The sequence below is a fragment of the Symphalangus syndactylus genome, chromosome 1 (assembly GCF_028878055.3).
Source record: "Symphalangus syndactylus isolate Jambi chromosome 1, NHGRI_mSymSyn1-v2.1_pri, whole genome shotgun sequence".
Classification (NCBI taxonomy): domain Eukaryota; kingdom Metazoa; phylum Chordata; class Mammalia; order Primates; family Hylobatidae; genus Symphalangus; species Symphalangus syndactylus.
Window position 1 is genome coordinate 80738537 of NC_072423.2, and position 25340 is coordinate 80763876.

The 25340-nt window shown below is 43.4% G+C and overlaps 1 pseudogene; it reads left to right on the forward strand.

The window, feature by feature from the left end:
- The window catches only part of LOC129461010 (ankyrin repeat domain-containing protein 18A-like), a 71072-nt pseudogene extending 55788 nt beyond the window's left edge, over positions 1–15284 (forward strand).
- The last annotated feature ends 10056 nt before the right edge of the window (positions 15285–25340 follow it).

Sequence of the window (25340 nt, forward strand, 5' to 3'; positions counted from 1 at the left end):
CCAGGAAGCTCGAACTGGGTGGAGCCCACCACAGCTCAAGGAGGCCTGCCTGCCTCTGTAGGCTCCACCTCTGGGGGCAGGGCACAGACAAACAAAAAGACAGCAGGAACCTCTGCAGTCTTAAATGTCCCTGTCTGACAGCTTTGAAGAGAGTAGTGGTTCTCCCAGCACGCAGCTGGAGATCTGAGAATGGGCAGACTGCCTCCTAATGTGGGTCCCTGACCCCCAGAGCAGCCTAACTGGGAGGCACCCCCCAGTAGGGACAGACTGACACCTCACTCAGCCAGGTACTCCTCTGAGACAAAACTTCCAGCAGAACTATCAGACAGCTGAATTTGCAGTCCACGAAAATCCGCTGTTCTGCAGCCACCGCTGCTGACATCCAGCAAAACAGGGTCGGGAGTGGACCTCCAGCAAACTCCAACAGACCTGCAGCTGAGGTTCCTGTCTGGTAGAAGGAAAACTAACAAACAGAAAGGACACCCACACCAAAATCCCATCTGTACATCACCATCATCAAAGACCAAAAGTAGATAAAACCACAAAGATGGGGAAAAAACAGAGCAGAAAAACTGGAAATTCTAAAAAGCAGGGTACCTCTCCTCCTCCAAAGGAATGCAGTTCCTTACCAGCAATGGAACAAGGCTGGATGGAGAATGACTTTGACAAGTTGAGAGAAGAAGGCTTCAGACAATCAAGCTACTCCGAGCTATGGGAGGAAATTTAAACCAATGGCAAAGAAGTTAAAAACTTTGAAAAAAAATAGATGAATGTTTAACTAGATAACCAATGCAGAGAAGGGCTTAAAGGAGCTGATGGAGCTGAAAGCCAAGTTTCGAGAACTACGTGAAGATTGCAGAAGCCTCGAAAGCCGATGTGACCAACTGGAAGAGAGGGTATCAGCAATGGAAGATGAAATGAATGAAATGAAGCAAGAAGAGAAGTTAGAGAAAAAAGAATAAAAAGAAACGAACAAAGCCTCCAAGAAATATGGGACTATGTGAAAAGACCAAACCTACATCTAACTGGTGTACCTGAAAGTGACAGGGAGAATGGAACCAAGTTGGAAAACACTCTGCGAGATATTATCCAGGAGAACTTCCCCAATCTAGCAAGGCAGGCCAACATTCAGATTCAGGAAATACAGAGAATGCCACAAAGATACTCCTCGAGAAGAGCAACTCCAGGACACATAATTGTCAGATTCACCAAAGTTGAAATGAAGGAAAAAATGTTAAGTGCGGCCAGCGAGAAAGGTCGGGTTACCCACAAAGGGAAGCCCATCAGACTAACAGCTGATCTCTCGGCAGAAACTCTACAAGCCAGAAGAGAGTGGGGGCCAATATTCAACATTCTTAAAGAAAAGAATTTTCAACCCAGAATCTCATATCCAGCCAAACTAAGCTTCATAAGTGAAGGAGAAATAAAATACTTTACGGACAAGCAAATGCTGAGTGATTTTGTCACCATCAGGCCTGCCCTAAAAGAGCTCCTGAAGGAAGCACTAAACATGGAGAGGAACAACCGGTACCAGCCACTGCAAAAACATGCCAAATTGCAAAGACCATGAAGGCTAGGAAGAAACTGCATCAACTAATGAGCAAAATAACCAGCTGACATCATAATGACAGCATCAAATCCACACATAACGATGTTAACCTTAAATGAAAATGGGCTAAATGCTCCAATTAAAAGGCACAGACTGCAAATTGGATAAGGAGACAAGACCCATCAGTGTGCTGTATTCAGGAAACCCATCTCACATGCACAGACACACATAGACTCAAAATAAAGGGATGGAGAAAGATCTATCAAGCAAATGGAAAACAAAAAAGGCAGGGGTTGCAATCCTAGTCTCTGATAAAATAGACTTTAAACCAACAAAGATCAAAAGAGACAAAGAAGGTCAGTACGTAACGGTAAAGGGATCAATTCAACAAGAAGAGCTAACTGTCCTAAATATATATGTACCCAACACAGGAGCACCTAGATTCATAAAGCAAGTCCTGAGTGGCCTACAAAGGGACTTAAACTCCCACACAATAATAACGGGAGATTTTAACACCCCACTGTCAACATTAGACAGATCAACGAGACAGAAAGTTAAGGATACCCAGGAATTGAACTCAGCTCTGCAGGAAGCGGACCTAATAGACATCTACAGAACTCTCCACCCCAAATCAACAGAATATACATTTTTGTCAGCACCACACCACACCTATTCCAAAATTGACCACATAGTTGGAAGTAAAGCACTCCTCAGCAAATGTAAAAGAACAGAAATTATAACCAACTGTCTCTCAGACCACAGTGCAATCAAACTAGAACTCAGGATTAAGAAACTCACTCAAAACTGCTCAACTACATGGAAACTGAACAACCTGCTCCTGAATGACTACTGGGTACATAACGAAATGAAGGCAGAAATAAGGATGTTCTTTGAAACCAACAAGAACAAAGACACAACATACCAGAATCTCTGGGACACATTCAAAGCAGTGTATAGAGGGAAATTTATAGCACTAACTGCCCACAAGAGAAAGCAGGAAAGATCCAAATTTGACATCCTAACATCACAATTAAAAGAACTAGAAAAGCAAGAGGAAACACATTCAAAAGCTAGCAGAAGGCTAGAAATAACTAAAATCAGAGCAGAACTGAAGGAAATAGAGACACAAAAAGTCCTTCAAAAAATTAATGAATCCAGGAGCTGGTTTTTTGAAAAGATCAACAAAATTGTTAGACCACTAGCAAGATTAATAAAGAAGAAAAGAGAGAAGAATCAAATAGATGCAATATAAAATGATAAAGGGGTTACCACCACCAATCCCACAGAAATACAATCTACCATCAGAGAATACTACAAACACCTCCACGCAAATAAACTGGAAAATCTAGAAGAAATGGATAAATTCCATGACAAATACACCCTCCGAAGACTAAACCAGGAAGAAGTTGAATCTCTGAATAGACCAATAACAGGTTCTGAAATTGTGGCAATAATCAATAGCTTATCAACCAAAAAGCGTCCAGGACCTGATGGATTCACAGCTGAATTCTACCAGAGGTACAAGGAGGAGCTGGTACCATTCCTTCTGAAACTATTCCAATTGATAGAAAAAGAGGGAATCCTCCCTAACACATTTTATGAGGCCAGCATCATCCTGATACCAAAGCCCCGCAGAGACACAACCAAAAAAGAGAATTTCAGACCAATATACTTGATGAACATTGATGCAAAAATACTCAATAAAATACTGGCAAACCGAATCCAGCAGCACATCAAAAACCTTATCCACCATGATCAAGTGGGCTTCATCCATGGGATGCAAGGCTGGTTCAACACACGCAAATAAATAAAGGTAATCCAGCATATAAACAGAGCCAAAGACAAAAACCACATGATTATCTCAATAGATGCAGAAAAGTCCTTTGACAAAATTCAACAACCCTTCATGCTAAAAACTCTCAATAAATTAGGTATTGATGGGATGTATCTCAAAATCATAAGAGCTATCTATGACAAACCCACAGCCAATATCATACTGAATGGGCAAAAACTGGAAGCATTCCCTTTGAAAACTGGCATAAGACAGGGATGCCCTCTCTCACCACTCCTATTCAACATAGTGCTGGAAGTTCTGGCCAGGGCAATCAGACAGGAGAAGGAAATAAAGGGTATTCAATTAGGAAAAGGGAAGTCAAGTTGTCCCTGTTTGCAGATGATATGATTGTATATGTAGAAAACCCCATTGTCTCAGCCCAAAATCTCCTTAAGCTGATAAGCAACTTCAGCAAAGTCTCAGGATACAAAATCAATGTACAAAAATCACAAAAATTCTTGTACACCAAACACAGACAAACAGAGAGCCAAATCATGAGTGAACTCCCATTCACAATTGCTTCAAAGAGAATAAAATACCTAGGAATCCAACTTACAAGGGATGTGAAGGACCTCTTCAAGGAGAACTACAAACCACTGCTCAATGAAATAAAACAGGATACAAACAAATGGAAGAAGATTCCATGCTCATGGTTTGGAAGAATCAATATCGTGAAAATGGCCATACTGCCCAAGGTAATTTATACATTCAATGCCATCCCCATCAAGCTACCAATGACTTTCTTCAGAGAATTGGAAAAATCTACTTTAAAGTTCATATGGAACCAAAAAAGAGCCAGCATCGCCAAGTCAATCGTAAGCCAAAAGAACAAAGCTGGAGGCATCACCCTACCTGACTTCAAACTATACTACAAGGCTACAGTAACCAAAACAGCATGGTACTGATACCACAACAGAGACATAGATCAATGGAACAGAACAGAGCCCTCAGAAATAATGCTGCATATCTACAACTATCTGATCTTTGACAAACCTGACAAAAACAAGAAATGGGAAAAGGATTCCCTATTTAATAAATGTTGCTAGGAAACCTGGGTAGCCATATGTAGAAGGCTGAAACTGGATCCCTTCCTTACCCTTTATACAAAAATTAATTCAAGATGGATTAAAGACTTAAATGTTTGACCTAAAACCATAAAAACCCTAGAAGAAAACCTAGGGAATACCATTCAGGACATAGGCATGGGCAAGGACTTCGTGTCTAAAACAACAAAAGCAATAGCAACAAAAGCCAAAATTGACAAATGGGATCTACTTAAACTAAAGAGCTTCTGCACAGCAAAAGAAACTACCATCAGAGTGAACAGGCAACCTACAAAATGGGAGAAAATTTTCACAACCTACTCATCTGACAAAGGGCTAATATCCAGAATCTACAATGAACTCAAGAAATTTACAAGAAAAAAACAAACAACCCCATCAAAAAGTGGGCAAAGGACATGAACAGACACTTCTCAAAAGAAGACATTTATGCAGCCAAAAAACACATGAAAAAATGCTCATCATCACTGGCTATCAGAGAAATGCAAATCAAAACCACAATGAAATACCATCTCACACCAGTTAGAATGGCGATTATCAAAAAGTCAGGAAACAACAGGTGCTGGAGAGGATGTGGAGAAATAGGAACACTTCTACACTGTTGGTGGGACTGTATACTAGTTCAACCATTGTGGAAGTCAGTTTGGTGATTCCTCAGGGATCTAGAACTAGAAATACCATTTGACCCAGCCATCCCATTACTGGGTATATACCCAAAGGACTATAAATCATGCTGCTATAAAGACACATGCACACGTATGTTTATTGTGGCACTATTCACAATAGCAAAGACTTGGAACCAACCCAAATGTCCAACAACGATAGACTGGATTAAGAAAATTTGGCACATATACACCATGGAATACTATGCAGACATAAAAAATGATGAGTTTGTGTCGTTTGTAGGGACATGGATGAAACTGGAAACCATCATTCTCAGTAAACTATCACAAGGAGAAAAACCAAACACTGCATGTTCTCACTCATAGGTGGTAATTGAACAATGAGAACACATGGACACAGGAAGGGGAACATCACACTCCGGGGACTGTTGTGGGGTGGGGGGAGGAGGGGGGGACAGCATTAGGAGATATACCTAATGCTAAATGATGAGTTAATGGGTGCAGCACACCAACATGGCACATGGATACATATGTAACAAACCTGCACATTGTGCACATGTACCCTAAAACTTAAAGTATAATAAAAGAAATAAATAAAAATAAATAAAAGACTATAATTTGATTGTTTGTAACACAAAGCATAAATACTTGAGGGGATGGATACCCGTTTTCCATTATGTGATTATTACACACTGCATTTCTGTATCAAAGCATCTCATGTACCCTGTAAATATATACATCTATTATGTACTCACAAAAATTAAAAATAATTGTTTAAAAAAAGAAAAATAATATTCGTAAATAATCTTACCTTTAAAATGTTAGTCAAAGGTAGTTTTTGTCTCTCCTCTCTTTTTTTTTTTGCTTTTTTATCGCTTTTTCCCCTGAAAAGTCTCATGTAATTAACCTGATCTGCTGGTTTTTTTCACTAAGTATTCTTGAAGCTTTATAATTAATGAAGTCATCCTGTTATAAAGTTACTTATCAGAATTTCCCTAAATAGAAATATTAATGAGTTTAATTTATTTTTCGGTAGATCACAACCTAAATGCAAAGTGGTACTGCTACTCTGGGCACAATCGTTTTTGATTGTGATCTTTAGTATTATCACCAGACGGTGCCTCAAGAAAGACTATTTGTGTAACGTATTTAAGATGTTACAGAAAGGCATCCTTGTGAAATAGGGAATAATTATCACAGGAATTTAAAGAAGTGTAATTCACAAAGCAGTTAAAAAATAACACCTTGTTCAGCCTGAAGGGGTGTGTGGAAGGCAGAAAGAACGTGCCCCACCTCCAAGGCCTTGGTCACAGTGCTGGGGGCTAATTGCCTTCAGAGATGCTTTAGTTCTTTTTGATCACCAACCAAACAATCTAGTTCTCCCCTAGGAGTTGTTGCTCTGAATTATTCCTCAGTGCCAAATGTTTAATTGGTCCTAGATAATGGGTGAAATGTACAAGCGTGAAATCTAAAACTGATTTACTAAACACAAGTATTCCTAGATTTTTTTTTATTGATTTTAGTTTTCTTAACCTATATTAAGGAATACAACATGATGTTTTGATATAATTATTTCTAATGAAGTGGTTCTTAAAATCAAGCAAATCGACATATTCGTTTTCCCACATTATTACCCTTTAAATACAAGTATTTCTAATGGAACCTTCAGCATCTTACAAGTAGAGCCATTTTAGAAGGCAGCAAGTTTTACCTGTTGAGCCATACATCACTGATAGCCATTTCTCTTCCCTGTCTACTTTGTTTGAACTGCTTGTTCAGTATAAATCACCTTAGAAACAAAGGTGCTTCTTTAGAACGATTTTAAAATTATGATTCCTTACAACAGGTATGCTCTCACACATCTTCGGTGTGAAAACACTGTTTGGTGGGTAATTTGGTTTACCCTCAGGGCAAGTTTTTAAAAACTGCAAGTCATTAAGAATCATTTAAGGAAAAATGAAATAGTAAGCATTTGTCTTTGCTATCTTTACAGCGTGAATAAGAAAATAGCAATGATCAGCACCAAGGCTCCTTATGGAGAAAGAGAGGGTGAAATATTTTCTCAGCACTCTTCCTACAAGGCAAGGCCCAGAGTCACCTTGTGTTGAAAATCTTACTAGTATAGGACTCAACAGAAAATATATTCCCCAAAGGCCCGTAAGAATTCCTACTTCAAACCCTCAGACTTCAAATAACTGCAAGAACTACTTGACTGAGGTTAGTTACATGACCGTTTCTCTTTAGGGTTTCATTTCTCTAGCGTAATTCTTGTTTTTAATTTGGTGAAATACTGAGTTGTTCTGTTGACTTTTGCATGTTAAGTAAAGATCATAATTAGCTGTGTTAACACAGAAAGGATATGGGAACTTTACATTTTTTAATTCCCTGGAGCTCTCATTTTCAAGAGATATCCATTTGCTAACTTTATTCAATAAATGTGACTAAACTGACACATTTCAAATGTCTTTAAAAGCTGCATTTAAGTTAGGTTTTAGAAATTGCATGTTATTGCCTGATAACTGATGATATACTTTGAGATGCTTTGGCTTACTCTCTAGTTGATTGTAGTTTAGCTGTGGTTCATACCGCATTTTTTTTTCTTTTTTTTGAGGCAGTGTCTCACTCTGTCGCCCAGGCTGGAGTGTCGTGGTGCCATCTCCACTCACTGCAACCTCCACCTCCCGGGTCCAAGTGATTCTCCTGCCTCAGCCTCCTGAGTAGCTGAGACTACAAGCACCCACCATTACACCCAGCTAATGTTTGTATTTATAGTAGAGACAGGGTTTCACCATATTGGCCAGGCTCTTCTTGCACTCCTGACCTTGTGATCTGCCTGCCTCAGCCTCTCAAAGTGCTGGGATTACAGGCATGAGCCACCGCACCTGGCCCATGTCACTTTTAAAGTTTCTTTGCACTGGCCAGGTGCGATGGCTCATGCCTGTAATCCCAGCACTTTGGGAGGCTGAGGCAGGTGTGTCATGAGGTCAGGAGTTCAAGACCAGTGTGACCAAGATGGTGAAACCCCATCTCTACTAAAAGTACAAAAAAAAAATTAGCCGGGTGTGGTGGCAGGCACCTGTAATCCCAGCTACTAGGAAGGCTGAGGCAGAGAATTGCTTGAACCTGGGAGACGGATGCTGCAGGAGCTGAGATTGCACCACTGCACTCCAGCCTGGGTGACAGGGCAAGACTCCGTCTTGAAAATAAAAAATAAAAAAAAAGTTTATTTGCACCATCTCAACTCTTCCCACCCATAATCACAACTGAATGATTGGCATCCAAACACTTTACCACATATGGATGTTTATTATTTAGTAGAATCTGAAATAATTGCATTTTATGAATTAAACAAAACACTAAAATGTTCATTTCCATTTTTATGTTAAAAGCTTTGTGTTTGGCCAGGCACGGTGGCTAACACTTGTAATCCCAAAATTTGGGGAGGCTGAGGCAGGTGAATCACCTGAGGTCAGGAGTTTGAGACCAGCCTGGCCAACATGATGAAACCTGTCTCTAGTAAAAGCACAAAAATTAGCAAGGTGTGTTGGCAGGCATGTGTAATCTCAGATACTCAGGAGGCTGAAGCAGGAGAATCACTTGAACCCAGGAGACAGAGGTTGCAGTAAGCCAAGATCATACCACTGCACTATAGCCTGGGTGATGGAGACTCCGTCCAAAAAAAAAAAAAGTGTTTGTGCTTTTCTTACATAAGAGTACATCTTCTGACTATAAAAATCCTGGAAGAAAACCAAGAAATACTCTTCCTGACATATATTTGTCAATTAATTTATGGCTAAGTCCTCAAAAGCAATTGCAAGAATAACAAAAATTGACAAGTGTGATCTAATTTAGCTAAATAGCTTCTGCACAGCCTGAGAAACTATCATGGGATTAAACAGACAGCCTAAAGAATGGAAGAAAATATTCACAAACTATGGATATAGCAAATGCCCATTATCCTATTATCCAGAATCCATAAGAGACCTAAACAAATCAACAAGCAAAAAATAAATAACACCATTAAAAATGGGCAAAGGACATAAACAGACACTTCTCAAAATAACACATGTAAGTGGCCAGCAAACATTAACAAATGCTTACCATTGCTAATCACCAGAAAAATGCCAAACAAAACATCGGTGAGATACCATTTCACACCAGTCAGAATGACTTTTGTTAAGAAAAAAAAAAAAAAAGATGTTGGGGAGGCTGTGGAGAAAAGGGACCACACACCATTTGTGGCAATGTAAATTAATTCAGCTACTATGGAGAGCAGTTTGGAAATTAAGAACTAAGAATGACTGTTGGATGCAGCAACCCCATTAGTATACTAGGGGTATACCGAAAGGACAATAAATCATTGTAACAAAAAGATGCATACACATGTATGTTCATTGCAGCACTATTCACAATAGCAAAGACATGGAGTCAATCCAGGTGCATCCAAGGTAGATTGAAAATCCAAGGTAGATTGGAAAATTCCATATATACCATGGAATACTATGCAGCCATAAAAAGAACAAAATCGTGTCATTTGCAGCAATATGGATACAGCTGGAATCCACTTTCCTAAGCAAACCAACGCAGAAACAGAAACCAAATATCTCATGTTTTCACTCATGTGGGAGCTACACATTGGATGCACATTGTCATAAACATGGGAATAATAGACCCTGGGAAATAAGAACGGGGAGGGACAGAGTGGGCCAGGGTTGAAAAACTACTTATTGGGTCCTATGCTCGCTACCTGTGTGATGGGTTCAATTGTACTGCAAACCTCGGCATCCCTCAATATGCCTTTGGAAGAAATCTACAGAGGTACCACGTTAATTTAGAATACAAACTAGAAAAAAAAAAGAAAAGTTTACTATAAGTAGAGAATAGAAATTTCATTTTAAGATAAAATTTATTGAAGTAAAAAATGGATTAAACTTTTATAAAGGGCAGAGTTTTCTAAGAATTTCAAAGCAATGCATTCATTGCAAAAGATGGCTTTAATTACTTAATATTTTTTTTTTTTTTTTTTTGAGACAGGGTCTCACTCTGTCACCAGGCTGGCTCACTGCAACCTTCACCTCCTGGCTTCAAGCAATTCTCCTGCTGTAGTATCCCAAGTAGCTGGGACTACAGGTGCGCATCACCACACCCAGCTAATTTTTGTATTTTTAGTAGAGATGGGGTTTCCCCCTTTTGGCCAGGATGGTCACGATCTCCTGACCTTGTGATCTGCCTGCTTTGGCCTCCCCAAGTGCTGGGATTACAGGTATGAGCCACCATGCCTGGCCATTGTTTAACCTTTGTACTAATAAAACACTACCTTTCTAAAATCGTGTATATGCAATAGATCAATATTAACTGCATTTTTGTCAGATTACTTTAAACAGCATTACACATATACATCCTCTGTTATCTAAACTTAAAATAAGTAGAAATTTTACTTTATTTATGTGATTATTTTTCTATTTATGCAAACTTCAAGTTATGTCTAGTCACTAAAAATACTAAAGGCCACATTTTGTAAATGATACATTATTTTCATGATAATGTTTCTTATTTAACTTAAACATTATTATTATTTTTACTTATTTTAGATGGAGCTGGACTATGTAGAACAAATAATTAGAGAAACAAAGAGAAGTACGTTGCCAAAATTTATTAATTAAATTTAGGTTTATTTTAGAAATAAAGTGTAAATAGTAAATGGCATTCCTGTTCATTGTTGGGTTAATAGATATTATGTCAAGTATTTTTTTTCTTACACACATCTAATGAAAGATGTGAAAACAAAAATTTTCACAGAGAAGACTGTACTTATGCACCATAAATTCATCATGTTCCATAGCTTAAAAAATTCCCAAGAAGTTTGTGCATCTCTTTTTCACTGGCTCTCCACTTTCTTAAGTTTTGCCATCCTCATGGAACTGTCAGCCAGCATACTGAAACGATTCTCAGAAAACAAAGGCATCATCAAGTTCTCAGGGTTTTGGTAGAGACTGAAGCCAACAGACCTCAGACTCATTCAGAAATCCTTAGCTGAGCAATAACCCTTCATAAGCAGTCACTTGACAGGTGACATTTTAAATCCCCTGTCATTTACCATGTCATTGGCTTATACTTGTTCTCAGGAAAAGTTCCAAATTTTTCACCATGAAATTAAAACATCCACGTCAATGTCATTCTTGTCAAGTTACTCAGCCTTTTCTCTCGCCACTTACTGCCCTCTGCCCTTTGCTCTAGCACCAAACTGGATGGAGTGGAACTCTGCAGGGCTCTTCCTCACCTCAGGCTCTTTGCCTTCGCCTCTTCCCTCTATCTGGGAAGGTTTTCCTTGTCCTTCAGGTATCAACCTATGTTATCTCCTCCACCAGAAAGCCCATGATATTGACATAAAAGTGGGTAGATGTCCCTTCCATGTGTTCCAGTAGTGCCCTGCTGTATACCTGTCATGGTATCTATGACTCTGTATGGACATTTCCTGCCTGTCTGTTTTTTTAGGTTATAGCATATGACTGTTGAGAGGTGGACCATACCATCTTCATCTTATAATTCCAGTGCTGGTTCTAGTACCTTAGCACGTGGCTGTTGATTACATGAATGAAGAATGAAAAAGTTCTGATATTTAAACATAATTAGAATTAATGCCATGTGTAAATTATTAAATAGTAATTTTGTATTGTAAATGTACATACATATTTCTCATTCTTATTAACTCTGATAAAGTTCTCAACTCGTTAGTTTTTAAACTCACACTTAGTTAACTGAAGTGTTTTAGGTAAAGAACATAATTCTTTATTTTTCCTTCCAGCTGTTGCTGTGTTGGACACTTGCTCCCATCTACTTTCTTCTCTGGAATCCACTGGTAAGCCACATCTAATGAAGAGAATATTTAACCATAAAGTCTTAAGGAAAAACTGTATGATTTAAAAGATTATAAAACTTTATTACTGGGCTATTTACACATTTTAATTGTTTCTCATAAAATATGTAACATTACAATATTTACTGAAGTAGGATATTTTTGTATCATCTGTATGATGATAATTTATAGGGTATTTTAAATGATATTTTTTAGCCTCCTTAAGTTTTAAGTGGATCTTGCAAATGAAAACCAGTATTATTGAGTTTGACATATTCAAATTGCCCAAATGTCAGCTGTTTAAACAACCAAGTCATCATTGATACTTTAGTAAAGGTTAGTAAAGGTCATCGAAGGCTTATTTGCATTTTACAGTTTTTATTACTTAGGAGACTTAAGGAGTACCTACCAGGTTTGTCCATTCTAATGTTATGATTTTCTTTTTGTACTTCAACCGTATTTTGTATGGAGATACTTTGAGGCTCTGTAAATATCTGGTTACTCCTCAGAACCCACTAGATTTAGCATTTCGTGAATTGGATGACTTGTGTTTGAACAATTATTACTATGATGGTTGCCAGATGATTATTTTCTTATTGTCTTCTTTGTTCTACACGGAGAAATAAAATCAATAAATAAGGGAGAAGGGAAGCTCATGATTCTGATGCTCCAATTCCCCAAGATTAGGCCAGTGGTAGTCATTCCAAGCTGACTTTATGTCTTTTTGATTTGTCTCCATTACTCTGTCAGCACTTTTTTACTTTCTGGCAGAAGATGTTCTAAGCTCTTCTTGTATTTTCTCTGCCCTAGCCCTGGAATGAGTAATTTTTTTTAGAAGCAGAGGTGGAGCCACTGAGGAAGCACAGGCGAGCCCTCCCCAGCGTGTACTCACTGGTCCCCAACAGAAGAACCGCTGCTGCATCCACTGAGGTACCAAGAAACTAGCATAGGGCCTTCTGGCTGTCTGGGGAGAGTCCTCATGTGGTCCCTGGCTCAGCCTCAGAGGTTCTGGATTAGTCTTCCTGTAGCCTCTGTGCTGTGTCTTTATATTGGGGCTCTGTGGGAAGGGCCTTGGGAGACCCAACAGCACAGGGTGTCTCATCTGCCAAATATCCCTCCCTTCCTCACACTCTGACACTCAGGAATAGGGTAGATGGTGTGTCCAGGCAGTGCCAGGCCACCTCACTGTCTCCTTTGAGATGGGCGCAGAGGGCCTTTGGGGTGAGTGTGGAGCTCGGAACCTGGAGCCTGAGGCCAACTGTCTCTCCCTGTGTCTTGGAGGAAAGGCCAAGTCCCAAAAAATCCCCAGGGCCTGACCTCTGGGCACGCATGCAGGGAGGCAGGGTCTGTGAGCTGAGGGGGACATTGTAATGAGACTTTGAGCCTCATTGCTCAGGGGCCTGGTCAGTGGACCATGGTCAGAGATGACCTGGTCATCAGGACCTAGTCATTTGGGACCTGATCAGCAGGGGCCTGGTTAGTGGTGGCCTCCTCAGTAAAGGCCTCATCAGTGGGGACCTGGTGACCTAGTCATTGGAAGCCTGGTCAGTGGGGGGACCTAGTCAGTGGTGGCCTTATTAGTGGGGCCTGATCGGTTGGAACATAAACAATGAAAAACTGGTTGGTGGGGCATATACAGTATACCAGGGGCCTGGTCACTGTGGGGCCTTAGTGGCTTGGAGCCTGGTCAGAGAGGGCCTGGTCAGAGGGGGCTCGGTCAGCTGGGGACTCATCCATGGGGAATTGTTCAGTGGGGGGTCGGGTGAGCAGCAACCTGGTAAATTGTGGTCTTGTCAGTGGGAACCCGGTCTTGTCAGTGGGGACCAGGTCAGTGGAAAATTGGTCAGTGGGGTCTGGCCCATGAGGCCTATGAAGTGCGGGCCTGGTTAGGAAGACATGGTCAGTGGGGACTTGATCAGTGGGACCTGGTCAATGGAGGAGTGGTCATTAGGGACCTTATCACTGGGAACCTGGTCACGGGCGGTTGGTCAGTACCTGGCCTGCTGGCCACTGTGTGACCTCAGGCAGGGGGTTTGTCTGTGGAGCCTCCTTGCCTCCATCTGAAGGGAAGGTGAGTCAGGGCACCCTGGAGGGTGGCTGGAAAGAGAAAGTGAGAAGATGTGTTGAATCCAATATTGCTTGGCAGACCTACAACTTTAAAAATGACCTGTGTTCCACCTAGAGAGGGTGCCAGCCCTCTCAGCATTATGCAGTGCCCCTCTGTCTGCATCCCCAGGACCACCATGGGTGGGGAGGGCAGAGATTGGGGAGCACCTATAAAGGCTCTAATGCTCTAAGGTGACAGTGATGAGGACCTGGGTACACCCATGAGTGGAGAAGCTAGGCCTGTCCAGAGAAGCAAGACAAACACACACATACACACACACACACAGGCACACATGCACACATGTATACACAAACACATTACATACACACATGTCAGTTCAGGGGATAGAGGACACTGACTCTGGGCCATGTTGACCCAAGCAGGCTCCCGTTGTGGTGGGTTGTGTCACCCCACAATGTCACTGTTGCTGAGTGCCCATCGCTTCTGTGTTGTGGAGCAGTTAGAGACACACAGCAGTGTCTGTGAGTAGCTCTGCGTGAAGGACCATTTTCTAGATGAGAGGCACATCTCAACACAGCTCACTGATCAGACTCAGGTGAGTGGGACCTTCTCTCTTCTCTTCCTCCTGGCTTGGGGACAGTCACTATCAGGTGGGTGGTTTTGGCCTCTGGGCAGCTACTGAGGGTAATCCCTGAACACTCACCCGGTGCCTGTTCTGTGCTGACAGTCATCTCATTCATCCTCGCAGCAATTCCATTCTGCATCTTTTCTGATCACCTCCGTGACCACCCAGGACAACCCGATCAGGGCCCTGTCACCAGGCCCAATCCGCTCCATGATAACCAAGACACAGGTCCAGAGACAACCGTCCTGCATTGTGCCTGCATCTGAACCCCTTGGTGGCTAGTGACCAACACAACATGGAAGAAGCCAGGGTAGCATGCGGCCAGCTGCCCTACAGCCCCAGATGGCTCCTGAGCCTTGGGAAGTCATTCTTAAAGGGGAAGCTGGTCACTTTGAGGTCCCTAGAGTGAAGGGTGAACGTGCATCCCAACAGCCCTGGCAGCCAGCAGCATGCCATGCATCTTCTCACCCAACCTGTGTGACAGAGGCTCCCTCCTGGGGCAAAAGTCCCATACCTAAAAGGTCCCATCCCAGTCGGACCTCATCCTGAGCCCTGGGAGGGGAGGGGCACCATGGGCCTCCCTGCAGCAGCCAGGATTACCACCCAGGGGACTTGGCCTTCTGTGGCCCTGGCCAGACTTAGAATTTGGCCCAAGACAAGCTCACTCAGAGCAGCTTCTCAGTACCTGGGGCCTGTGCATGCCAGGCAAGACCAAGCTGGCTCAAAGAGCAACCAGCCACCTCTGCAAGGGTGTGCCAGGAGCAGGTGGAGCAGCCACCAACCTCCCCCACTCAAGGAAACAGGGATGGCCAGGTTCCCACAGCCTGAGTGACCACCACCTGACAGCTGATGGAGTGGAGGCCTGAGGAAAAGCAGATGGCACTGGGGCTCTACCTCCAGGGCAGAAGAACTGATTTACCCTGACTGGCAGGGAGTGACATTGGTGGCTGGTCCTCCAGCTCCTGGCACACCCTTGCAGAGGTGGCTGGTTGCTCTTTGAGCCAGCTTGGCTTTGCCTGGCATGCACAGGCCTCAGTGCAACAAATGTGCTGCAAATGGAGCCACATAGAGGAAACAAGCAACAGGCTCAGGAACAGGGTGTGCGCTGCCTTTGGGGCTCCAGTCCGTGCATCGGGGCTCCTACAGCACTGTAGGCTTCTCGGGTGCCAAGAGGCAGACCACAGGCCATCTTGAGGAGGACTCTGGTAAAAGCTTCCTTGGGTATGTGGATGATGTCCAGGATGTTGGCCTGGTGTCCCTGAGACAGTACTAACAGGTCCATGACTGGATACAGGTCCTGCCTGGGCTGATTGGCAAAGAGCTCACTGACAGTGTGGAAGGCATCTATGGTGAAGTGGGATCTATGTTCAAAGGCAGAAAGGGCCCAATCTGGTAGATGAGCCACACAGCCAGCTTCTGGGTGCAGGCACAGTGCCACATTTTTTGTCACTTCCTGATGTATCCCACCAGGACTGAAGAGACAGCCTGGAGACAGGGCAAGAGGAAGGCTGAGAAGGATGAGATGGTGAGTGCCAGATTCTTCCTGGCCCTGAGCCCACTCCCAGGGTGACACTCAACCTTTAGGAGTGGGAGAACAAGATTGACGGCTTCAAGTGCTTCACCAAGAAGATGGACAACAGGGCACTCAGCTCAACTTCACAGCCAATGAGTGGTGACAGGCTTTAAGAAAGAGCATCAGAAGGCTGCCAGTTCTTCTTCAGCCTCAGTCAGGCCTTGGAGCTGGACCAGGCCATCCACTTCAGTATACATGCCTTCCACACTCTCAGTGAACTCTTTGCCAATCAGTCCAGGCAGGACCTGGACCCAGCCATGGACCTGTTAGTGCTGTCTCAGGGACACCAGACCAACATCCTGGACATCATCCACATACACAAGGAAGCTCTTACCAAAGTCACAGACAGCAGGCAACATGTGGCAGAAGGGAAGACAGAGGTGCAGAGGCTGATGACGTCAGAATCACAGGAACAGGTTTTCTTTGGCCACTTTGGCTGAAATTCACCACTTCCATCCAATTCCAGTGAGAGACATGGACTCACAGATGCAGCATTTCTTGCAACAAGAGATACTACTTTTTCAAAAAGTCACCCAGGAATTGATAGTGTTGAATGACTCGATACTCGATCGTGGACTGTTTCCAGTTCAAGGATACTTTCTACAGCAGAATAATAACACTAGCAAAGAGCTAGTACAAGGATGGTTTTGTGATCAACTGAAATCCGGCTGAATACAGAATTGTATAGAAAAGAGTTAATATGGTGATAGAACAGAAACAGTAGCAAACGTGAACTACATCATGCTATGAATGCCTAAACTACTGCTGTAACTTTTGGAAAAATGATAATACCACTTTATTGCTTTTTGAAGTATGAATATTTTAGTGTATATGCTCTAGACCTCAAACCGTGTAAAGAGTCTCAAAGAAGTTGGCTGGATAAAGCCTGCTGGGGATGTCTTTATATTCAAAGATTGATGATGCAATTTGAATACGTGTCCCCACCGAATCTCATGTTGAATTATATTTCCTAATGTGGAAGGTGGATCCTGGTATAAGGTGATTGAATTATGAAGGCAAATTTCTCATGAATGGTTCAGCACCATCCCCTTGTACCATCCTCACAATAATGAGTGACTTCTCATGAGATCTGGTCACTGAAAACTCTATGTCACCTCCCTACTCTCCGTGTTTTCCCCTTGCCATGTGAGACAACTGATTCTTTCTTTGTCTTCCATGATTATTGAAAGATTTCTGAGGCCTCCTAGCAGCAGAAGCACTGTGCTTAGAACCATGAGCCAATTAAACCTCTGTTTCAAAATAAATCATACAGAAAATGGCAAATGAGGACTGGAGCATTGCAATAAAGATACCTGGAAATGTGGAAGCAGCTTTGGAACCAGGTAATGGACAGAGGTTGGAAGAGTTTGGAGGGCTCAAAAGAAGACTGATAGATGAGAAAACTTTTGGACCATCTTAGAGTCTGGTTCAATGGTTGTGACAAACATCCTCACAGAAACATGGACAGTGAAGGCCAGGCTGAGGAAGTCTCAGATATAAATAAGAAGCTTTCTGGAAAATGTCTTCCTTTTGGATATGGAAAGCTTACACAATGCCTGTACCATCATTGTACCTTAGAAGCTGTGAACTTGCTTTTTATTTCAGAGACATATAGGCAAAAGAGACTGTAGCCTTGACCCAGATGAGACTTTGGACTTTGTAACTCTGAGTTCATGCTGAAATGAGTTAAGACTTTAGGAGACTGCTGGCAAGGCATGATTGTATTTTGCAATGTCAGAAGGACATGAGATTCATGGGGTCAGGGACAGAATAATATGGTTTTTCTCTATGTCCCTACCAAAACTCATGTGGAATTATATTCTGTAATGTTAGAGGTGGGGCCTAGGTGGAAAAACATTTAGTCATAAAATGGTGCAGGTAGATCCTTCACGAATGATATAGGACCATCACCTTGATGCTTTCCTCCTGATAGTGAGTGAGTTCTCATGAGATCTGGTTGTTTAACAGGCTGTGGAACGTCTTTCCTCACTCTGTCTTCCTCCTACTCCTGCTTTAGGAGGCATCTCATTGTCCCTTGGCTTTCTGATATAATGAGGAGGCTTCCTGATTCCTCCCAGAAACAGAAGACACTATGCTTCCTTCACAGCTTGCAGAACCATGAGTCAATTACACCTCTTTTATCCACAATAATACATAAAATTAGAGCTGCAGAGAGGAGCTGTGAAATGTCTTCAAGGCCTTTTTTCCTTTGTCTTGGCTATTAGCACAGTGCTTCTTTATATGCAAATTTCTGAAATCTTGAATGTTTCCCCTTAAATTGGATTTTTGTTATTGCTACATAGGCAACCTGCTATACAGATATCTGAAAAAGTAGAAGCAGGCTCAGTAGTGGGTAGCAAACAAAGATTGGAAGGGTTTGGAGGGTTTAGAGTATGAGAGGGAGTGGGAGGGAGTGATTTAATCATGGATGGCAGGGGTGGGTATGGAAGAAAAAAGGGGTGGGTAGGATGGGAAGGAGTAGACTGGCTGTATGGTGGTGGGAAGGTGGTGGGTAGTAGGAAGGCGGAGTAGCCTGCTGCAGAGGCAGAGCCTCATAGAAAATCCCTACTAGGGAAGTGTACCTGTGGCTTTGCAGGTTTGAGCCCCCATGGCTGCTCTCATGGACTGGACTAGTGTTGAGTGCCTGTAGCTTTTCCACACGGAGGGTGCAAGCTGTTGGTGGGTCTATGAATCCGGGGTCTGGAGGGTGGTGGCCCCCTGCGTGGGGGCTCCAAGTCCATATTTTCCTTCTGCACTGCCCTAGTAGAGGTTTCCCAAGAACTCTTCATCTGCAGCAGGCTTCTGCCTGGAAACAGTGGGAGGTGGGGATGGGAGGCAGATACTTCACCAATGCTTAGGCAGCATCGTCTTGATGCTGTCCTCATGATAGTGTGTTCCCATGAGATCTGGTTATGTAACAGGGTGTGGCACCTCTTTCCTCTCTCAGTCTTGCTTCTACTCCTGCCATTTGAAACATCTCATTGCCCCTTGGCCTTCTGGTATGATTGGGAGGCTTCCTGATCTGATCCTCCCAGAAGCAGAAGCCACTATGCTTCCTTTACAGCCTGCTGAACCATGAGCCAATTAAACCTCTTTTCTTTATGATCATACAGAAAATTAGTGCTATGAAGTAGAACCATGAAATGCCTTCAAGGCCCTTTCCCCTTTGTCTTGGCAACCAGCACTCAGCCTCTTTTCATGCAAATATCTGAAGCCTTCATGAATTTTCCCCCTGAAAATGGACTTTTTTATTTTACCACATTGCCAGGTTGCGATAAAGATAGCTGACAATGTAGAACCAGGTTCAGAAGTGGGTAAAAGACAGAGGTCAGAAGAGTTGGGAAAGCTTAGAAGACAGCAAGATGAGGAAAATATTGGACCACTATAGAGAATTGTTAAGTACTTGCGATCAGAAGGCTGACAAAAGGATAAACACTGAAGTCCAGACTTAAAAGGTCTCAGATGAAAATGAGAAATTTCCTATGAACAGGAGCCAAGATTACATTTGATTGGCCTTAGCAAAGGACCTGGCTGCACGGGGACCATGCCCTGGAGATCTGTAAAACTATGAACTCGGGGGTGATGATTTAGGATGTATCTGGTGAAATGAACATCTAGGCAGCATAGCACAAGAGGTGTCCTGTCTGCATTGAACAGCCTGTGTTCTTATGGGTGACCTAAGAAATGACTTCAAGTTGGAACTTCAAGTGGAGATCTAAAGTTTGGAAAATTTGGAGCCTGGCCAAGTGGTCAAAAAGAAAAGCCGATTTTGAGGGGGAAAATTCAAGAAGGCTTAGGGTATTTTCATAAAAAGGAACCTAGTACAAATAGCCAAGACAGTGGGAAACCAGCCTTGAAGGTATTTTAGAGACGTCTGCCGCAGTTGTTGCTGTCACAGGCCCTAGGGCCTAGGAGAGAAGAATGGTTTCCTAGGCCAGTCCCATGGCCCTGCTGCTGTGCTCAACCACAGGACACTGCTGCCTGTATCCCTGCAGCTCCAGCACCAGCCATGGCTGAAAGATGCACAGGTACAGCTTGGGTCATTGCTTCAGAGGCGGCTCAAAGCCTTGATAGTTTCCATATAGTGTTAAGCCAGTAGGTGCACAGAGAAAGAGACTAGAGGCTTGGGAGCTCCCATCTAGACTCCAGAAGATGTACAGAAAATCCTGGATGTTCAGGAAGAAACTTTTCCAAGAGGCAGAGCCTCATGGGGAACCTCTACTAGGGGAGCAAAGAAGGGACCTATGGGGTTGAAGCCCCCACACAGGGAGGCATCATTCTCTAAATCCCAGATTCATAGACCCACAAACAGCTTGCACCCAGTGTGGAAAAGCTATGGGCACTCAACAACAGCCCTGGCCATGAGAGACAGCAGCAGAGGCTGAACACTGCAAAGCCACATGTGCAGATCTGCCCAAGGCCTTGGGAGCTCAGCCCTCATAGCCGTGTGCCATGGATGTGGGACAACGATTCAAAAATGATGATTTTGGAGCTGTAGGATTGAGTGACTGGCCTGCTGGGTTTTGGACATTTATGTATCCTATGAGTCCCATCTGTGTTTTGTGCTTCTTTCTAGCAATTTTTTTTTTGGCTGGGAATGCTTACCCATTGCCTGTACAATCATTGTACCTTGGAAGTAGTAAACCTGCTTTATAATTCAGTGGCTCATGGGCAGAAGGGACTGTAGAATTGTCTCAGATAAGAGTCTGGGCTTTGGGCATTTGAGTAAATGGTGGAATGAGTTAAGATTTGAAACAAATTTACAAGAAAAAAACAAACAACCCCATCAAAAAGTGGGCAAAGGACATGAACAGACACTTCTCAAAAGAAGACATTTATGCAGCCAAAAAACACATGAAGAAATGCTCATCATCAATGGCCATCAGAGAAATGCAAATCAAAACCACAGTGAGATACCATCTCACACCAGTTAGAATGGCCATCATTAAAAAATCAGGAAACAACAGGTGCTGGAGAGGATGTGGAGAAATAGGAACACTTTTACACTGTTGGTGGGACTGTAAACTAGTTCAACCATTGTGGAAGTCAGTGTGGCAATTCCTCAGGGATCTAGAAATAGAAATACCATTTGACCCAGCCATCCCATTACTGGGTATATACCCAAAGGACTATAAATCATGCTGCTATAAAGACACATGCACATGTATGTTTATTGCGGCACTATTCACAATAGCAAAGACTTGGAACCAGCCCAAATGTCCAACAACGATAGACTGGATTAAGAAAATGTGGCACATATGCACCATGGAATACTATGCAGCCATAAAAAAGGATGAGTTCATGTCCTTTGTAGGGACATGGATGAAACTGGAAAACATCATTCTCAGTAAACTATCGCAAGGATGAAAAACCAAACACCGCATGTTCTCACTCATAGGTGGGAATTGAACAATGAGAACTCATGGACACAGGAAGGGAAACATCACACTCTGGGGACTGTTGTGGGGTTGCAGGATGGGGGAGGGACAGCATTAGGAGATATACCTAATGCTAAATGGTGAGTTAATGGGTGCAGCAAACCAACATGGCACATGGATACATATGTAACAAACCTGCACATTGTGCACATGTACCCTAAAACCTAAAGTATAAAAAAAAAAAAAAAGATTTGAGAGACTCCAGGGAAGGCATCATTGCATTTTGCAATGTGAGAAAGACATGAACTTTGGGGGACCAGGGACAGAATAATATGTTTTGGCTCTCTGTCTCTACCAAAGCTCATGTGGAATGTTAATGGGAAATGTTAAAGGTGGGGGCTGGTGGAAGGTGATTTAATCATGGTGGAGAGTGGAGGTTGGATGGTTGGGGGGTGGGGAAGTTTGGGGGGATTGGGAGTGGGGAAGGTTGGAGGGGATTGGGGGCTGGGTTGGGTTGGAGGGGATTGTGGTGGGGTTGGGGGTGAAAGGCAGGGTTGGGGTGGATCCTTCACAAATGGTTAAACACCATCTCCTTAATGCTGTCCTTCTGATAATGAGTTCGCTTCATGATTTTGGAGCTGTGAGATTGAATGAACACTGACCTACTGGATTTTGGATGTCCATTGGGCCTGTGGTCCCATTTGTGTTATTTTTCTTGGAAATTTCTTCCCTTTGGATTGAGAAAGCTTACCCAATATTGTACCTTGAAAGAAACAAACATCCTTTTAAGTTCAGGGACTCATAGGCAGAAGAGACTGTAGCCTTGTCTCAGATGAGACTTGGAACTTTTTATGTTTGAGTTAATGCAGGAATGAGTTAAGGCTTTTGGAAACTTTTGAAAAGGCATGATTGTATTATATTCTGTGAGAAGGATATGAGATTTTGGGGGTCAAAGTCAGCATAATATGATTTGGCTGTGTGCCCCTGGAAAAACTTATGTGGAATTGTAATCCCAAATGTTGGAGGTGGGGCCTGGTGGGAGATTATTTAATCATGGATGGGAGGGGTAGGGGTGGAAGAAAAAAGGGGTGGGTAGGGTGGGGAAGAGTAGGCTGGCTGTAGGGTGGTGGGAGGGTGGTGGGTAGTAGGAAGGGGGAGTAACCTGCTGCAGAGGCAGAGGCTCATGGAAAACCTCTACCAGGGCAGTCGCCTGTGGCTTTGCAGGCTTTGCCCCATGGCTGCTCTCATGGGCTGGGCTGGTGTTGAGTGCCTATCACTTTTCCATACTGAGGGTGTGAACTGTTGGTAGGTCTATGAATCTGGGGTCTAGAGGATGGTGGCCTCCTGCATAGCCACTCAAAGCCCTCGTTTTCCTTCTGCATTGCCATAGAACAGGATTTCCAAGAGCCTCTGCCTCTGCAGCAGGCTTCTGTCTGGAACAGTAGGGGGTGGAGCTGTGTTGTGGGGCGGATCCTTCACCAATGGTTAAGCACCATCTTCTTGATGCTGACCTAGTGATAGTGAGTTCTCATGAGATCTGGTTATATAACGGTTTGACACCTCTTTCCTCTCTCAGCTTTGCTCCTACTCCTGCCGTGTGAAACATTTCATTGCTGTTTTCCTACTGGTATGATTGGGAGGCTTCCTGAGTCCTCCCAGAAGCAGAAGCCACTATGCTTTCTTTACAGCCTGCAGAGCCATGAGCCAATTAAACCTCTTTTCATTATGATCATACAGAAAATAAAGTACTGCGAAGTGGAGCTATGAAATATCTTCAATGACATTTCCCCATCGTCTTGGCTATTAGCACTGGACTCCTTTTTAATGCAAATATCTGAAGCCTTCTTGAAGTTTCCCTGAAAATAGACTTCTTTTTCTTCTACATTGCCAGGCTGCAACAAAGATAGCTGAAAATGTAAAGCAGGTTCAGAGGTGGGTAACAGCCAGAGGTTGGAGGGTTTGGAGAGCTTGAAAGAAGACAGGAAGGTGAAGGAAATTTTGGACCATTGTAGGCACTTGTTAAATAGTTGTGATTAAAAGGCTGGGAGAAGGATGGACAGTGAAGGCTAGGCTTACAAGGTCTCAGATGACAATGAGGAACTTACTGGGAACAGGAGCCAAGGTTACTTTTGTTTTGCTGTAGCAAAGAACATGGCTGCAGGGCGACCTTGCCCTCGAGATCTGTGAAACTTTGAACTTGAGGGTGATGATTCAGTGCATATCTGATGGAATGAACTTCTAGGCAGCATAGCACAAGGGGGGTCCTGTCTGCATCAAACAGCCTGTGCTCTTATGTGTGACCGAGGTTATGTGTGACTGAGGAAATGACCTCCAGTTGGAACTTACATTTAAATGACAAGCAGAGCTCAAAAGTTTGGAACATTTGCAGCCTGGCCAAGTGGTCAAAAAGAAAAGCTGATTTTCAGGGGAAAATTCATGCAGGCTCCAGAAATTTGCATAAAATGGAGGCCAGTGCTAATAGCCAAGACAATGGGGGAAAAAGTCTTGGAGGCATTTCAGAGATGTTTGCAGCAGCCCTTGCTGTCACAGGCCCTGGGGCCTAGGAGAGAAGAATGGTTTCCTGGGCCAGCCCCATGGCCCTGGTGCTGTTTGCAGCCTCAGGACACTGCTGTCTGCATCCCGGCAGCCCCAGCTCCTGCTCCGACCTTGGCTGAAAGATGCACATGTACAGATTGCATCACTGCTTCGGAGGGTGCAAGCTATAAGGCTTCATGGCTTCCACACAGTGTTAAGCCAGCGAGTCCATAGAGCACTAGCCTAGAGGCTTCAGAGCCTTCATATAGATTTCAGAAGATGTATGAAAATGCCTGGGTGTCCAGACAGAAGGCTGCCAAAAAAGCAGAGCCTCCTGGGAAACCTCTACTAGGGCAATGCAGAAGGAAAATATGGGGTTGGAACCCCCACACTGGAGGCCAGCATCATACAGACACCAATTCATAGACCCACCAAGAGCTTTGTACCCTCTGCGGGTAAAAACTACAGGCACTCAACACCAGCACAGCCCATGAGGGCAGCTGTGGGGACTGAACACTACAAAGCCACAGGTGCAGACCGGCCCAAGGCCTTGGGAGCCCAGCCCTTATGCTCTTGTGCCCTGGATGTGGCACAAGGATTAAAAAAGGATGACTTTGGAGCTGTAGCTTTGAATAACTGGCCTGCTGGGTTTTGGATTTTCCTGGGACCTGTAAGTCCCGTTTGTGTCTTGTTCTTCTCTCTGGCAAAAATCTTCATTTTGGGTGGGAATTGTTACTCAGTGCCTGGACAATCATTGTACCTTGGAAGTAGTTAACTTGCTTTGTATTTCAGAGGCTCAGGGGCGGAAGGGACTGCAGCTTTGTCTCAGATGAGACTTTGGGCTTCAGACATTTGAGTAAATGCTGGAATGAGTTAAGACCTTGGGGGTCTTAGCCAAGACGATGGGGAAAAGTCATTGAAGGCATTTCATAGCTTCACTTCACAGTGCTAATTTTCTGTATGATCATAACAAAAAGGGGTTTAATTGGCTCATGGTTCTGCAGGCTCTGAAAAAAAAAAGCATAGTGGCTTGGGGAATGGTAAGTAAGGCATCACTGTATTTTGCAAAGTGAGAAGGACATGAGGTTTGGGGAGGCAGGGACAGAATAAGATTCAGCTGTGTGTCCCTATGGACACATGTGGAATTGTAATCAGAAATGTTAAAAGTGGGGCCAGGTGGAAGGTGATTTAATCATGGAGGGCACTGGGTGTTGGAAGGTGGAGATTGGCGAGAATGG